The sequence below is a fragment of the Phasianus colchicus genome, chromosome 12 (genome assembly GCF_987193195.1).
Source record: "Phasianus colchicus chromosome 12, bPhaCol1.hap1.1, whole genome shotgun sequence".
Taxonomy (NCBI): domain Eukaryota; kingdom Metazoa; phylum Chordata; class Aves; order Galliformes; family Phasianidae; genus Phasianus; species Phasianus colchicus.
In genome coordinates this window covers 19,848,683-19,865,123 of record NC_143447.1, presented here as the reverse complement: position 1 = coordinate 19,865,123, position 16,441 = coordinate 19,848,683, and the positions used below count along the sequence as shown (strand labels likewise).

Genomic DNA, 16,441 nt, shown 5'->3' with positions numbered 1-16,441 from the left:
TTGCCTAATGATTTACAGAAAGGGTCTGGGCTGCCAGAGCCGGGCGCGCCGTAGCCAAGCAGTGTTGGGCACCCACTGCAGTTGGGTGCGTCCCTCTGCAGCAGCAGTGCCATGGGCTGACCAAAGTCTCAGTGATCTAACGAGCCCAGACACAAATGGATGTTAAACATCCAACCGCTGCTTTTGAATGTGGATGGACGAGCCACAAAAAAAAAAAAAAAAAAAAAAAATATTGCAACAGAGATTTTGGTGCACGCATCTGCTTTAAAAAGCTCTTCTCCATGGAGTGTCTGGTGGTTTCCTCGAGCAAGTTTCCCACTTCCTCGTGGGTTGGAGGCCTTGCTTGCTCTGCTGCCATAACTGTCTTTGAACAACAGCTCAGTGTGTGTTCCTTCAGCCCTTTGGAGCAGTAGCTCTTCGCCATTTTAGATTAAGTTTAAATTGGCTCGGGTCATGTGTGTTATAATTTAAAATTTGTTATCTGAGCTCAATAGTCCATTAAAGAAAATACCTTACTGCTGAGAACAATTCAGAACGACCGCATTGGCTAAAATGAGCCCTGAGATTGAAAAAGAGGGAACAAAATAACATTTCATACCTAAGACACAGTGATCCCTCCAGGTCACAGCAAAGTGCCTTGGCAGAGCACCGAACAAGCGCGTTGCATGGCTGCAAAGCCGGGTTAGGGCTGGAGATAATACCAAAGGGGGTCATAAACACTGCAGTGAATTCCAGGACTATGATTTGATTTTTTTTTTCCCTCTAATTTTCTTTCAGCAGTGAGAATAAACAATGTGCATTAGCTGAGTTGGGCTTTTTGGGCTCCTTCAAAGCATCCGTGTTGGCTGCAGAAATGGGTGCTCTGCGGGAGGATGGGGTGCTGTGTGCTGCACATGGCCAGGGCTGTCAGTCCCAACCTGGAAACTTCTCCCAGGTGAACCTGTTTTTTCTCCTCTCAGAGAGCTGCAAGCCTTCTTCTGGAGACAAGCCTGCATGTATTCACATCTATATGATAGTGTTTCATCTTTCTTCATGCTTCTGTCCCTATTAATTTCAAGCCTAACCTCCTCTAGAGGCTGTTTTTCTTCATTCAGCAAGCAAATTCTGTCTAATTTTGTAAACGGAGCTCTCCATCCTCTAAACCATCCTAATGCCCAGAGTTTTGGGTGCCCCATCCGTGGAGGTGCCCAAGGTAAAAGGTCGAGTGGGGCTCTGGCGAGTGGCAACCCAGTCCATGGCAGGGAGCTGGAACTGGATGGCTCTTCCAACCCAACCTTGGTTCTAATGACTGCACTGTGGATGAGTTCACCTTTGAACAGGCTTTCCTTCTGGATGACACCCCAGGAGCGACCCCAGCTCCACTGTGCCTTCGGTCTGCCTCACTTGCTGTCAGAACAGCAATTTTACTCTGCCCTGAATGGAAAGACTTCTCCCAGAAGCACTGATTGCATCCTCCTTTGTTGGGTTCTCTCCTTATTTCACCTTAAAATAAAGCACAAGTGGTGAAAAAGTAATGGGCAAGAACAAGGAAAAGAACCACTGTGAGAGATGGGATGAGCAAACAGCACACATCCACTCCTTGATACATTCCCACATGGTGACTTGGCAAGGCCAAGCCTAAGGAAAACAAGCCAAAACCCTTTCCCCATCCATGGTCACATGGAGACACTATTTGCCAAGCCACCAGCTCCCGAGATAAGCATCTGCATATCCACACATCTCCCAGGCTTATGCTTCCCAGCCCGTCTGCTCTGATGGAAAGGTCTCCAGGCAGACTCTTCCACCTCTCTGTGCTGGATAGCATCAGCGTGCTTGGGGTGATTCCTCAACGCATGCAATGAGTACCAGCATTGACCAAGAGGAGACTTTCCTGAGGCAAGGAGTGCTGCACGTCACTGCCAGCCTGGCCAGACGCGGCTGTGAAGCACAACCACCTCCCTGGCTGCTGTGGGCACTGAAGCAATGCTGTCCTCGGGCAGAGCACACGGGTGATGGGCACTGGGATAACCACACAGACACACACTGCTCCTGCTCAGCATAACTGCCCATACCTCAGCTGTTGTGGACAGGACCAGCACAGAGCTCAGCACTCCACCTCCTCCTTTCCCACCAGCACATGACCTCCAGATCCCAAGAAAATATGACTGTATAGTCATCTGTACTCATGATTGCCACTGCACTTTTACCTGGAAGTCCGGAGATAAGCACAGCTGAGATGCTCTGCAGTAAGATAACCCCTTCCCGGCCTTCAGTCCTGACCAGGGCACTATGGATGCCTCCAAGGTTTCTCCTATAAAAGTTTTGCTCCTTTCGTTGCAGGACCATTGGATCACAGACAGCCCAAGCTAAGCTTTGAGATGAAGATGACCCACTCACTCATCGTTTTAATGTGTTTTTTTTTTTTTTTTTTCCCCACTGAAACTTTCTAGTTACAATCCACTGTGATGCATCCCTGCATCCTTCCCTCTGGGACTGCTCCTCAGCTCCTGACAGAGTTGGAGGGGACCTGCATAATACTTTGCTGCTAATATCATAGAACCACAGAATCAGAGTCACACAGCTGTAGAATCACAGAATCCTAGGATCACAGATCACAGGAGCCGCTCTGCAGGCTGCTGTGACGCTGCCCAAAGCACTCTGCCAGCACTTCCCCCATCCCCATCTCTGTGCGTTGCTGTTCCTGAGCCAGACACAGATTGAAATGGCTTCTGGCAATTTCCAAGGCCATTGCCATCCATCAGGAGCCTAACAAGTCCATTACTGTCAGCTGACAGCTCGCAACACGCATCTCTGCTTTCACAACCAGTGTGCTGATGGAGCTGAGTCATTGCTGCATCCCTCTCTGGGTGCCCCCCCACTCCAGGGCCGTGCCCCCACCCCAGCTGCCCACACCCCCATACCCCCTGCATGCAACCCCTGGCATGGGGGCAAGGTTGGAGCAGGGGTGGGAAAGCAAGAAAGCAAGGAACCGTTGCACTGCATGGTTGGAAATTGGAAAGGTTCCAATAAGAAGCCCCTTCGGGGATATCCTCCTCCTTACCAGGTTGGGTATGTACATAAAAATGGAAAAACAGAGAGAAATTTACATAACAAACCTGTGCACGGAGAGCGGTGTGATTAATTGTTGGCCATAGGTCTGCATAGGCAGAGATGTGCTGATAGACCAGCAGCAGTTTTGTTTCCTAATTTCCCTAAAGCTCCTAACGATCTTTAAAAGAATCCTCATGTGAGTTCTCTGCCATTTCCCTTCTTCCTTTTATCACGGTTACGCTTTACAGTTATGTAGCTGCCTCTGGACAAAGGGAGGTCTAATTAGCCACAAGCCCCTATTTATCATTTATCATCAGCTAAAGTATGTAACAACAGAGAATAAATTTGACTTTTTTTTTTCCAAGGAGGATCTTCAACTTCTGCCAGCAGCATTAACAATCTGTAAAGCAATGAGGTGCTGTTGATGGTCTTAGACAGGTCTAGACAAAAACGTAATTGCCTTCTGTGCTGTTATGTTTCATTAAGGCAGACGTGGCGCAGCCCAAACCCCTACATCACAAAGCGTGGCTCTGTCCCACATGCAAATGGCATAGAACAGAATGGCCCTGACCCCTCCTGCTGTCCCACGGATGGAACCTGAGCATTTAATGGGGCTGTCCCACCTCTCCCTTTGCACACTTGCTGCAGGAAGCAGCTGCCTGCCCACACTTCTGCTCTGTGCATTCTCAGTGTTGCGGTGAGTCGCGGCTCCATTAAAGGCCTTTCAAAGAGTTTGCTGCATGGGCTGCGTGCAATTACCAATGTGCAATTACAGAGCACAAAGCACTCCCAGGTCAAACCGTAAGCAAAGAGCAAAGCTCTGCGGGCCCCAGAGGTAGCGCCGGTATGGAAGGGTACGATTAGTGCCAATTAACACCAATTATTGGGACCACATTATTCCTGGAGCGAGGCTTACGGGAACCCAAGCAGTCAGTCTGTGCTTTGCATCTCTTTGCAGGGAAGACGTTTCCCCCAGTTCCTCCCCTCCTTTCTCGTGCTGAAGGGATTTTCTTGGCCAGCTTTCCACCAAAGCTCGATGCAGCCCCAGAAACCCGCTGTTGTGTCTGCAAATAAACGTCTCCAAAAACTCTTGCAACATTTTTCTTTTTTTCTCTCCTCACAGACCATCATGGAAAAGGGAAAGCAAACCAAGGCATTTCCATCTCATTAACCCAAACCACAGCTTTAATCAGAGCCTGCATGATGAAACCTGTTTACACGCTTGCCATTGTCCGTGAGCTGCGTTCATTAGGCGAGCAGCGTTAATGACGATCCCATGGCAGGAGCTTTAATCAGAGGGGAGGGCGAGGGACAGCCTTCCCTGGTGCTGTTCCAGTTAGTGCTCCCAGCAGCCCCCGGCCCCCAAATGCTGCCAAGTGTGGAGCATCACTTGTTCAAGAAGGGAGAAATGAGGAAAAGTAATAATCAAAATGCTCTGAAGGAGAGAAGACCAGTTGAGGATGAGAATAAAGCTTTGCCCTGGAAAGGGCAAAGGCAGCAACCCTAAAGCTGGCAAAATGCACCTTCACCAATCAGACAGCTCCTTTGTGCTCTGCTGGCATTTTACACGGGCAGATAGTGATGGGACAAGGAGGAATGGCTTTAAACTAAAAGGGGTGATTCAGGTGAGATGCTGGGGGAAATCCTTTACTCTGAGGCGGTGAGGCGCTGGCACTGCTGCCCAGAGCTGGAGATGCCCCATTGCTGGAGCTGCCCAAGGCCATGGATGGGGTCCTGGGTGACCTGCTCAACCCCTCCAGGGCAGCAGGTTGGAGCTGGGTGTGCTTTGGAGTCCCTTCCACCCATTCTATGGTTCTTTGATCCTATGATTCTACAAGCCTATGAATAAACAGACTCCTGGAGTTGCATGGTGGTGGTGGGCTGAGCCCAGAGCTGCAAGCGTTGGAGGTCCCAGGGTCGCACCAGGGCTCAGCCCACAGTGTCAAATGCTTCCCTCTAATAAGCTGGGCAAATTACTTTTGTCCCTCTCGAAGGCTGGAGTCCCATGCAAATTCACCCCAGCACTCCGTCATTATCTCTGTGCTCTAATTAGGCTTCCCAGCACAGAGAGCTGGGTGGAGCCCACGCAGGGCCATTCGTTATTCCTTAATGATGCTCTCCCTTCATGGTAACAGCTACGAGGGGTGGTTGTGTGTACAGACACAAAGGGCATCTCATTTTGTTAAATGCAACCCTTGATCTTTCCTTTTCCAAAAAAAAAAAAAAAAAAGAAAAAGAAAAGAAAAAGAAAAAAGAAAAAATCCCAAATCAACAACAAAAGTCTGGGATTGGCATCGCATAGGAGCCTCTTAAGGCTGAACCACAGTGCTAGAGAGGGCTCCAAGACCAGCAGTGCAACAACACAGCTGATAAGCACACACGCTTTGGTTCCCAATAGCACGGCGCATCCTTCGCTGAAGGGTTTCCTGTCATACAGCTCCTGTTGTAATTAAGAAGACCACGGTCATTTCCCTAATTTTCAGAGTGCTGTCTGATGCTCCCCAACATCTGTTGGCGTCTTGGGTCGTGGTCCAAAATTGGTGGCATTGAGTTTTTACCCAATTTTGATGAATTTAGTATATTCATGTCAGCTACTGATGTTTCCCCCCTTGCTTTCCCCCTCCAAGCTCTGAAAGGAGCCCAATGAAATGAAATCCAAAGTTGTAATGCCATAATCATACCCCAAATCCTTGTGCCCATGGCTGCAGTGGGCCGGCGGCCGCGTCCTCAAGGAGGAATTTCCATCGTAAATGGGAGAAGACATGGAGCTGTGGACGTGCCCCAACCCCAGCCCAGGGGCACAAAGGGAGAACAGCAGTGCACCAGCAAAAATGGCGCACATCATGCATATGCAAAGTCTGTCAGTAATTAACGTCACCGGTGATATGTCTGGGAAAGTTGCACCTCAGCCTCGCCTGATGTTCTGCTAATTAAAGGCTTATTTTGTTACGGGAAGCCCTTTGTGTGAGATGCTTCACACAATCCAGCCCGAATTTTATGACCTGTGGGCTCCGCAAAGTGAGTAAACTGATGATCCTGGGTTGTGCAACGCTCATTAAATGTGAATGCTGTGTGCGCTTCCACCCCTGCGTTGGGAAGGCCACTAATCATCCCTCTAATAATCACCCAAAGCGTCTGCTCACCCCAAACCCTTTCCTGAAACGAGAGCACGGCGCAGTCCTGCTGGGTTTCTAATTTTAAATAGGCAAATTTCTGCAAACTTTATTCGCCTGTTTGATGTTGTGCAGTGGTTCCACTGATGAGGGGATGGCTTTGGTGCTCCAATTAAGGGACGGCGCGCTGGACCCAACCGAGGATAAAGCACCCCGTTATTTCCTAGCACAAAGAAGCCATGCTTATTGCACTGGGGGCACCGAGAGCATTTCTGGGCTCCTCCGTCCTCCTCACACGGAGGATGCCATAGTGTGGGTGGAAGAGGAGATGCAGTGTGGCTGCTGCCCATCCCCAGCAGCCGGCGCTTTGTTCCGAGCGCGACTCGTGTGTGTGGGATTTTATTAAACCCAGCCAAACAATTCTAATTTATTCCTGCCAGCTAAAACCATCATTTCTCTCCACTCCTGTTTTACTAAATTGCTACCTTTATTTTTGCAATGTGTCTGTAATTACCAAATGTTCCTACATTCTACCCAAAATTTCTCTCCTTGGAATAGTGGAGATGTCTACTCGGCGCTGTCAATTTTTTTTTAAATGTTATGATTGATAAAATTAAACTGTGAATGAAGGCATGAAATCTGTCTCGTAGATACATTTTTTTTTTTAATTTTTTTTTTTTTTCCTGGCAATAGGAGAAAACAACACCAGTCATAGAGAATCTCACAAAATGATTCACTGGAGAACGGAGGGAACGTGTGTCTTTTTGCTTGAAGAACTTAATAAGACGTCTATAGCAACTCCAAGCCGTATTGTTATATTCAATTACTTATGAGGCCCCAAGTTTCTCCACTTTAATTGCTCGAAGCAGGGAAGCTTTAGTCACAGTGTAATGTACCCAGGCATGTATGGGGTTTAATGAATCATACTAACTCTGCACTCTAAGCAATTAGGTAAATCTAGCTGTTAGTTAGTGAGGCATAAAATAAATTTAATCTCTCTTCTAAAAAATCAATTACAGTGCTGTAATGTATAATTCAATTTGGGTCATGCTACATAAATTTTCTGGTTTTAGTATGTTTTTAAACTGGTTGTTATTCGATTTCGCAGGCTGCGTTTGTGTGGGAGCGTCGAGGGCAGCGTGCCCTCAGTGCAACGTGTGGGGATTCCCCATTGGTGTGCTCTACGTGGGGCTGCACCATGGCTCCAGCTGAGGAGGGGGCATTAGTGGTGGGCTGGCTATGCTTCAGACGCATGGGAGCCCTGGGTGGATGCTGGGCACTGGGATCAACACTTCTACAACATCCTATATCCTCCCTAAAGAAGTGCATGGATGTGGATGAGTGGTCACGGCAGTGATGGGTTGGTGGTTGGACGTGGTGATCTTAGAGGTCTTAATGGTTCTCAGGTTCTATGTATAGGGAGTGGCCTTAAGTGGTGCCGGGGGAGTTCAGGTTGGATATCAGGAGAAATTTACTCTCTAAAAGAGCTGAAACGCACCAGGACAGGCTGCCCAAGGAGTGGTGGGGTCACCGTCCCTGGGGGTGTTGAAGGAACATAGAGATGGGGCACTCAGGGATTTGGTCAGTGAGCATGGTGGGATGGGCTGGGGGATCCCAGAGGTCTTCTCCAACCAGAACGATTCTATGGTTCTAAGGAGGTGCAGTACACTGACATCTGTGGTGCCAGCACAAAATGAAGGGAGATGCTGCAGCAGCCTGCGGGGCATGGGAGGCACCCTGGGAGCAGCAGGAGCAGCTCAGCAGCCTTGGCAAGCACTGAACAAATGAGTCATGGGCTGTGGTTGCAACCTGGGCCACACTCAGTGCAAAAAGCACTGTGCTGGTGTGGGAGCAGCAGGGCTTCCCAACAGCACCGGGCTGGGAGTGCCCTCCAGCAGCAGGACAGCAGCCTGAACTGGTTCTCCATCAAGACTGAATGCTGGAAGCTTTCCAGAGAAAGCAAGGTGCAACGTCTAGAGAACTCGTGGTTCTCACAAGCACATGAAATCTCAGTGTCCCATTGGGAAGAGCCACCCAAGGCCACCTCCAGCCCACGGGGGCTGTGCAGTGGGGCTCGGGCACACGTGGCTGAGAGAGGAAGGCTGAATGGTGAGCTCAGCATGCAGAGTTAAAGAGGGGTCAGAGCACATTAACAACTCTGGCATAAAGATTAGCTGGCAATGCAAACAAGCCTGATTCACCACTAAATGGAGAAATTGGAAGCATAAATTCCGCAGCATGTTACTCGACATAATTGAAACCTATTTTGCAACTGGCGTGCCGATAACACAGCGTACTGAAGCAGCGTTTCAGACATTCTCAAGGATGCACTGCTTTGCCCAGCAAGCATTCAGCAGACCTGGTGCAATAATGGCATAGGAATCAGCCCCACTGATATATTTCTGAAGACAGTTTTCCCACTTGGCAGGCACCTGGGTATGATAAGCAAGCAGCCCAGTTGCAGCTGAAGACACACGTGGCGCAGAGAGTGAGGACAGGCAGCAGAGAGCGTGTGGTGATGCCTGGGAGCATCAATCACATCATCCATACCAAGTGTATTTCCCACACCCTGACTGCTCTCATGCCTCATGCTCATTTTTGTGCAGTACCTTCATCGATGGGCCCAATTCTAGAAACTTCTGTTGAAGTGCCGTCGCTCCAGGGATGCACAGAGAGCAGCTCAGCTCCAAACACCCCAAGCAGGAGGTCAGGGTAATCAGTGCAGCACACGAACCTCAGCATTACATACCATTTGCCTTGATCCAGGAGAGGAGCATCATTTAACACCCATCCGCTAAGTACAGAATTTATTATAACCTTCCAACAACAACAACAAAAAAAAAAACAGAAAAAAATTAGAAAAATAACACCAAAAAACTCTGCTAATGAAGTCAGCTCTCACTGTTACCAGACCACTCCCACGTGATGCCCAGCACATTTCCCATCATGGTGCTTGTTCCTTGGCAAGCTCACGGAACAGACCTACGAGTGTCCCTTTGCCATCCCCAGTATGGGAACTGAAGGTGCTGAGTCCCACAGCTTCAGAAACACAGGAATTTGTAATTCAAGACTGAAAATTCTCAAGCTAACACGCTTGGCCTTAAGCTGCAGCAATGAGCAAGGTCTCCTGGATGAGATCGGTGGTTGCGTGCTTCAGAAGTTGGGCTTACGTGCTTTGATCCATGTCACTGCCAGCTAATAATAACCAGCACGGAACAGCACTGCGCTGAGCAGCGGGTCGAGCTGTGGGGCTGTGCCACGAGGAGCCACGATGCTGAGCGCACAGCTCGGCACACAGAGCAGCCGAGGGATGGCACCACGGTGACAATGCCGTGACAGATACCCACAGCAGTGTCCCACAGATGGCAGCAGCCCCTGCTGGAATTGCCACCCATCGGTCTCGGAAGAACACCATTACCTTCACTGCCGCTATCAAGCAGGGGAGCTTTTAATCAGGGCAATAAAGAGACGATAAATTAGGAGGGAATTAAGGCAAAATCATTGTTAAGCTCTCCAAGTTCCTCAGCCCGGGCAGACCTTTCCCATCCTTTGATGTCACCAAGTTTTAATAAGCCCTGGATCAGCTCCAGGACCACGGGGTCTCTGTGAGAGAAGACCTTGTGTATAAATACATAATTGGCATGTGCAGGAGTGCCTGCACGGACACACACACACGCATTGTGCTGCAACATTAATAGCACGCCCAGAATCGATATGCTGCTAAGTAGCATTTCTTGTCCTGGGATCCTATTTTCACACTCGCAGCAAATATGACCCTTGTCTGGGGCTGCCAGCTGCTTATAATTCTGACAGATGCAAGCACATTTCTGGGAAGCTGCATCCATTCAGTGGCTAAAGATCAACAGGCTCTGCTCAGGCTTTAGGAAGATTGATTGGCTCAGGAGAATCCCATTTGCAGCCCGAACTGAGAATAGGTTTACCACGGAGAGGCGTTAATGACTTTGATATCAGCGATCTAAATACGTCAACCTGCGACTCGTGTTGGTATTAAGGCACACTATATTTATACAAAACAGCCATTAGCAGAATGCTAATTAATGCGATTCGGTTTCCAAGTAAAGCTCTGCTCTTCCAAGGGGTGTAACGTTAGACTTCAGTTTAATCCCCCGGAGCTGCGGCTGCGCCCGGGCATTCCTTGGGATCAGCCGGATGGAGCCGTGCCACGTTCATGGAGCACCCAGGTCGGGAGCGCCCGCTGCTGGGTGGGAAGAGGCTGTGGGGCACTTCCTATGGGAAAACTCATTCTGAATCACAACACGCCCACCTCACCCCCCCCCAGCAAATGGGACTGTGTGCCCAAAACGTGACTTCAATACCTGCTGTGGCTGCAGTGATGCTTAGAAAAGGGCTGGAGATGGCGGCGGTGTTGATAGGATGAGAGGTGACGGCCCCACGTTGCACCAGGAGAGGATCACATTGGATATTTGGAAACATTTCTTTTCTGAGGAGCTGTAATATACCAGCACAGGTTGCTCAGGGAGCGGTGGAGGTCTTCATCCTTGGGGATACTCATGGGACACAAAGATGTGGCACACAGGGACGTGGTCAGTGGGCACGGGGGGGTGGGATCTCGGAGGCCATTTCCAACCTTAATGATTCTCTGATCACGTACCTCGCAGAGAGGTAATTAACACTGAAGGTTCTTCTGCTCATGCACCAGATGGGTTCTCAGGTGGATGGACCAGAAAGAGGTGAGGTACAGATTGCCATCTACCACACTGCCTTTGCTCCTGCACTCTGCCCATTGCAGCACAGGGCTGAGAGCCAGCTCCATCAGCCCCAACAAGCCCTGGAGCTCCCACTCAATGCTTCCAACCCCCCTTGGAGGACTCCAGGTTTCCTACCTGGGGTTCATCAGGCCAAAGCTCCCAACAGTAATAGCATCAGCTCCATATAAAGCATGATTACAATGAGCTGCAATTAAGGAGATTTATCACAGCTGGCTGGGCTCCAGGAGCACCTGGACCAGCCTTGGGTGTCAGGAACCCCGAGCAAGGGTTCTGCAGCCATAAGGGGACAGCTGTGACAGGAGCAGCAGCATCCCTCCTGCCAATGGGGGAGCACCTGGGGGCAGAGCCAGCAGTGTGAGGTGAGCACTCAGAGCCACACAGTGCCCAACTGAGAAGCATCTGTACATCCTTCCTGTCATCAGGTCGTTCTGTGCCTTGTTACAAAGCCAACGAGACCTAGGGGAGAAGGAGAAATAAAAAGCAAACGCACAGTGCTGCTGAACACATTACATACTGAGGCTTCAGAAAACTGATGCCAGGAAGAAGATTAATGGAGCAGAGCTGCAAAAATAGGAAAGAAAATGAAAACCGGGTGAGAACAGGGCTGGTAAAGTGCTGTGCTGCTGCCAAAGGGCCTGCCCCCTGATAGCAGGGTCACAGCCGCGGGCTGGGTGCTGCTGTTAATGGAGGGTGCTCGACCCTCCCGTCTTGCTGATGTTCTGGGCAGCCTGCAGCATCAATCTCATTAACAGCATTAAATTAGGACAAATGAAAGATGTTTTTCCCCTTACTGGAGTCCAAAAAAAAAAAAAATACAAGAGGCCGAGTGGCTTCGAAGGGGATGGGGGATCTCTCCAGGAGCAGAACAAAAGCTTTCTGTGTACAAACTGCTCCCACCGCCTCCGGCAGCTGATGAGGGGTCAGTTGTGAAAACTGCTGCCAGGGGTGGGTTTGTGGGTTTGCTTTAGGAGCCTTCAGAGCACTGCTCCCTTTTGCTGAGCGTGGTGTTGATGGATGCTGAGGGCTTTTTCCGAAGGAATGCTGGTGGGTGCATGGGTGTGCATGGCGCAGTGGTGCAGCAGTGGTTGTGCCGAGCTCTCTGTTAGCAAACAGGGATCTGGGACCTGCTGTCGGCGCTCGCTGCACCCCTCTGCGTGCAGCCGGCCCTGCGGCGTGCAGCTCCCAGCTCATCAATGTGCTAAAGTCATTATGGAGGGGATTGTGGGAAATATTGGTTTTTCATTACAGCTGAGTTTGCTCGATCTGCTGGTGATGGAGAACGAGCTCCCTGCATCGTGGCAGTGTCTGGCTGTAGGGTGGGCGCGTGGCAGCCCTGGTGCATCCCTTCCAGCATGGGATATTCGTTGGTTCTGTGATCCTCCATCAGCAGCCACCCACATTTCGCTGCTGCTCTCTGCTGCAGGGGCTCAGGGCTGCACCGCTGCTTCTGATCTGCAGGTTTTGCAAAACTGCTTTGTTGTGGTGCTGCCTTCAAGCCATGCACCCTTCTCACCACAACCAGCACCCCAATGCAGTGGTGGTGCAGATCGTTGCAGGAGTGCAGGTGGCCACTCTGCTCCCAGCTCACAAACCCTGCTTGCATTGCTTCTGGCAATGATCAGCAAAATAAAAACCTGATTTTTCTCCTGAGCCAAGGAGCCCAGAAAGTGCTGAGGCACTTCAACAACAAGAAGCACTGGGGCAGCTCCAGCATTCCTCCTTGAAGCCAGAAATACAAATTGCAGTGAAGCAGCAGGACCGTGCGTCTGAGCACTGCAGTCCATCACCAGGTAGGGGTCTGGGATTGAAGCAGAGCTTCAGGTTCTGCAGGGTGGGGGTAAGCGTGGGCTGACAGCTCAGTGCAGGCTGTCTGAAGTACTTTCTCCTTAAAGCACACATTTAAGGACAGACCTCCTGCTGCTGGGGATGGGGCCAAGCCTCTGGCTGCCACCCAGCTCCCTCCAGCCAGCGCCTGTTCTGGCTCCTTATGCCGCATTTTCACCCAGGGCAGTGCCAAACCACTCCTCCACGATGGGGACAGCACAGCCTGGCAGAGCCTCTGTCCCAGCTTTGGGGGGGTCAGCCGGGCTGGGTTGGGCATGGGAGTGATGCCAGCATGGGTCAGCGCCACTTGTCATCGCCTCGCTGCCAGCAAGCTTTGTGCTGGGGTGGTCAGGACCCGAGCTGTGACGTTAGAGCACAGCTCCCTCCTATCTGGGCATGAACCAGAGCAAAGCCCTTCAAGAGGAGTGGAGCTGCAGCTGCTCCGGATAAGTGGAGAATCCCAGGGATAATTAATATGGTGGGATGATCAATGAGAACTTGCAGGGAAGGATGTGGGAACGGGTGCTGCAGCCCCACTGCTGTGGTTGGGCAAAACACATTGGCTGCAGAGCAGCACCATGCCCAGCCCAGAGCCTTTCTAGTCTCCTCTCCTCATGGGGTTTTTCCAGTGTTTCCCCTTTTCTGCAGCTTAGGATGGATCCAGGTCCCCATGTGAACCCCTGCCTCGGCCTCCATTGCATCCCTATGGGAGCAACAGCATCCATCCCACGCAGCCCCCAAAACCAGTGCCAGTCCCAGCACTGTGCCAGTCCCACAGTGGGGTGCACAGAGCCCGCAGCAGAACATCACTGCTCTGCACAGCACACAGCACTGCATCCTCAGCCGCTCACGCAGCTATCAGCAGCGATTTCACAGCGCTTGCTTTCCTAATTGTCTCCCTGATCTGTTTTCTAATCTGAGATGTCTTAACACAAACAATTACAGCCGAGTAACTGATTAATCATTCAAATGAAATTAAAATTGAGTAAGTGTTTTAATATATTTAGATAATGCACGTGTGCAACAGAAAAAAAAAAAAGATGCTTATCTGCAATTGTCACTTAGAATGGATGAGTTCCAATTATTTGTGTGGGAGAAAACAGAGGTATAAAGATCAGAATCCAAATTATTGTGTAAACTGTTGACATATTCTGAGCACTGTTATTTAAATGCCACTAAATAGATATTTAAATGAGGATGAATAATTGCATCAATAATTCATTGGCAGCTTTGAAGGAAGCTTTTGCTGATGTTGGATGGTGGGAAGGGGCAGCGTGACTCCAGAGCTTTTTGCATTGAGGCAGAGGGAGCTTCTCCAAAACCCTTGCTCTTTGCAGGCCCAAAGGCTTGTATGGAATCCCAACCTGCCCCAAAACATCCACATAGACCCAAACTCCCATATCCAGATGCACACCAGCTCATGCCTGCTGCCATGCTGGGACTGACCCAGCAGAAAACGCCAGGGGTGATGCATCCCTTACCTGCAAATTGGTTTCTAATCTGGGTGCCTTTCAAAACACAGCCGTTGAGAAGAACAGCAAGGCCACTCGTGCTTATGGCACGTTATCCAATGGGGCGAGGGAGTGAGGTTTGCTAAGCACTGCTTCTTTAAATAACACACCCTCTCGCAGCGGTATGTGGCAAGGAGGAACCCAACACAGCCTCCTGCAACGAGATACAGCATCAGACATTTAAAAGGAATAGCTTTGATGCCGACTGTCAGCAAAAAATGCAGACAGCAAGCGCGTGCCTTCAGCTGCTGCCATGCATGGAGCAGCAAGAGCCCCATCCCAACGTCCTGCTGAGCACAGAGGGCCTCTTAATGGGCGAAAAGAAGGTGAGACACACAGCAGAGCGGTGGAGATCTGCCCAGCTTGGAGATAGAGAAAAGCAGGAGGGTGCAGCAGGCGTCGCTCAGCAGCTCCGTCACCGCAGCACTGTGTGCTGTTTGCTGTCTGGGAGCAGGGGAGGAGCTGCTCGTTATTAAGCAATAATTGGGAAACCATCATCTACTGTTTCGATTCTGTTGGGCAACACTTCCCGAGGTACAAAGACCCACAGCGCTGTGCAGTGCTCCTTGGCTGCTGCCCTGAATATCTCTGAACATTCTGGGCTCTGTGAGCACCTCTGCATTTGGGGACAGGCCAGCAGTGGTTGTGGGCTGTCAGCATCAGGTAACAGATAACAGCCCAGGTTCAGATGTGGACACACAGCCCCGATCTGCCCTCCTGGCTGAGCACCAGAGCACTCACCCACAGCAGCCCACACCTCCTGGCCTGGCATGGGAGCTCTGTACAGCCCTGGATCCACCTTGGGTGCTCCTGTACATCAGCAGGGGACACCGTGTGGGGTGAACACCAACCTGAGTGCTGTGCAGGTGGCCCAGTGCAGCAAGCCTTTGGGTCTGGAGGGCTGCACCGACGGCAGTGCCTGGTGCTGTGCTGGATGTGCGCTGCTCAGCACAGCTGAGCTCAGAATATGATTGTCAGCCTCTGTAATTTTCCAGTGACAGCTCGAAAAGAAACAGCTGAGCCACGGAGCTCCAGCTCCACATGCCATCTATTTCTACTGTCAGCTCCGGAGAGATCTTAATTATAATGGCTTTTGGTGCTCATTCCTTTCTAATGCTGTAACAGAGAGATGATTGCAGCCGTAAACGAGCGATCAGGCTATTCCCTGCTGGGCAGTAACGCTGGTTGTCAGGCTGGGGAGGGACAGCGCGCACCGAACTGCTCCCCAGCTACAGTTCACTTTGCACACTTGCTATAAAAATGAATTTGACTCACTCGTGGCTGCGAGTTACAGGGAGTGAGGAGGTAATGGCACCAGGAAGAGGGAAGGAGCGGGAGGTTTATTTGGTTGCACCGTCTGGAAGCAGCGAGGAGCAGTTGTGCACTGGCTCTGTGTAGGGCTGGTGAGCCTGGCTCCAAGTCCTGGCCCAGCAATGGGATGGGCTGCAGCCCCAGCAGAGTTTCTCCCCTCAGGGATTGGTATGGAGGAGAGGACGTGCATCATCACAGAGGCATCAGTGATGGGCTGCAGTCAGCCCAGACTCTCCTAATGCCCACAGATAGGAAAGTCTCCAGACGTTTTTCATCTTATCTTAAAAGGAGTTTCATGTGCAATTGTGGATGTGGTTGCCCTGGGAAGTGCTGCACCTCCAAGCTGAGAACCCACTAAGCTCACACGGGTTATTTAGCTCTGTGCATCCTCGCCATGCACAGGACCCACTCCCGAAGGAGCACAGCATGGATGGGGATGTGTCTCCTTTTGCTCCATCCACCCATTCCCAGTGCAGCCATGCAGGAAGAAGAGCAGTCACCCCGCAGAGCCAACCCAGAGAGGCAAAGCACTGAGTCCTTGGGCACGGCACACATCCTCAGCCTGACTCATTGCCAGGTTTATTGCCTTTGCAGGAAGGCTGCTATCTGAGCCATAAAATGATTTGCAGAATCTTCAAAAGCTTATAAAGGCAGTGATTGATACGCTCATCTGCTGGGCACTTCCTGTCTTTAAAAGTCTGGCTTGTAATCAGAGCATCTCAAAATAAAAAGAAAGAAAAAGCCATGTAAACACTCTGCTCGATGTTTTCACAGCTTTCTGCTGGCACCGTCGGGCTCTGCTCCTTCCTGGAGCCACGGGCCTCCCTGGTTAACTCGTGAGCACCCAGAGGGACAAGTGTTCCCCAGGTCCAGCTGTGCACCATGGGCTGTTTCTATTTGC

At 50.6% G+C, this 16,441-nt stretch overlaps 2 long non-coding RNA genes across 2 annotated transcripts; both read right to left on the bottom strand.

Annotated features, from left to right (window-relative positions):
* Nucleotides 1–223: 223 nt before the first annotated feature.
* LOC149916315 (uncharacterized) lies at nt 224–3,458 on the bottom strand. Its single transcript, XR_016470541.1, has 3 exons — nt 3,096–3,458; nt 2,052–2,186; nt 224–1,482 (listed from the first exon to the last, which is right to left on the bottom strand). It is a non-coding gene; the product is annotated as an uncharacterized LOC149916315 (long non-coding RNA).
* A 6,463-nt stretch (nt 3,459–9,921) lies between these two features.
* LOC149916314 (uncharacterized) lies at nt 9,922–11,129 on the bottom strand. The gene is made up of 3 exons (XR_016470540.1): nt 10,777–11,129; nt 10,481–10,613; nt 9,922–10,391 (listed from the first exon to the last, which is right to left on the bottom strand). It is a non-coding gene; the product is annotated as an uncharacterized LOC149916314 (long non-coding RNA).
* Nucleotides 11,130–16,441: the final 5,312 nt, after the last annotated feature.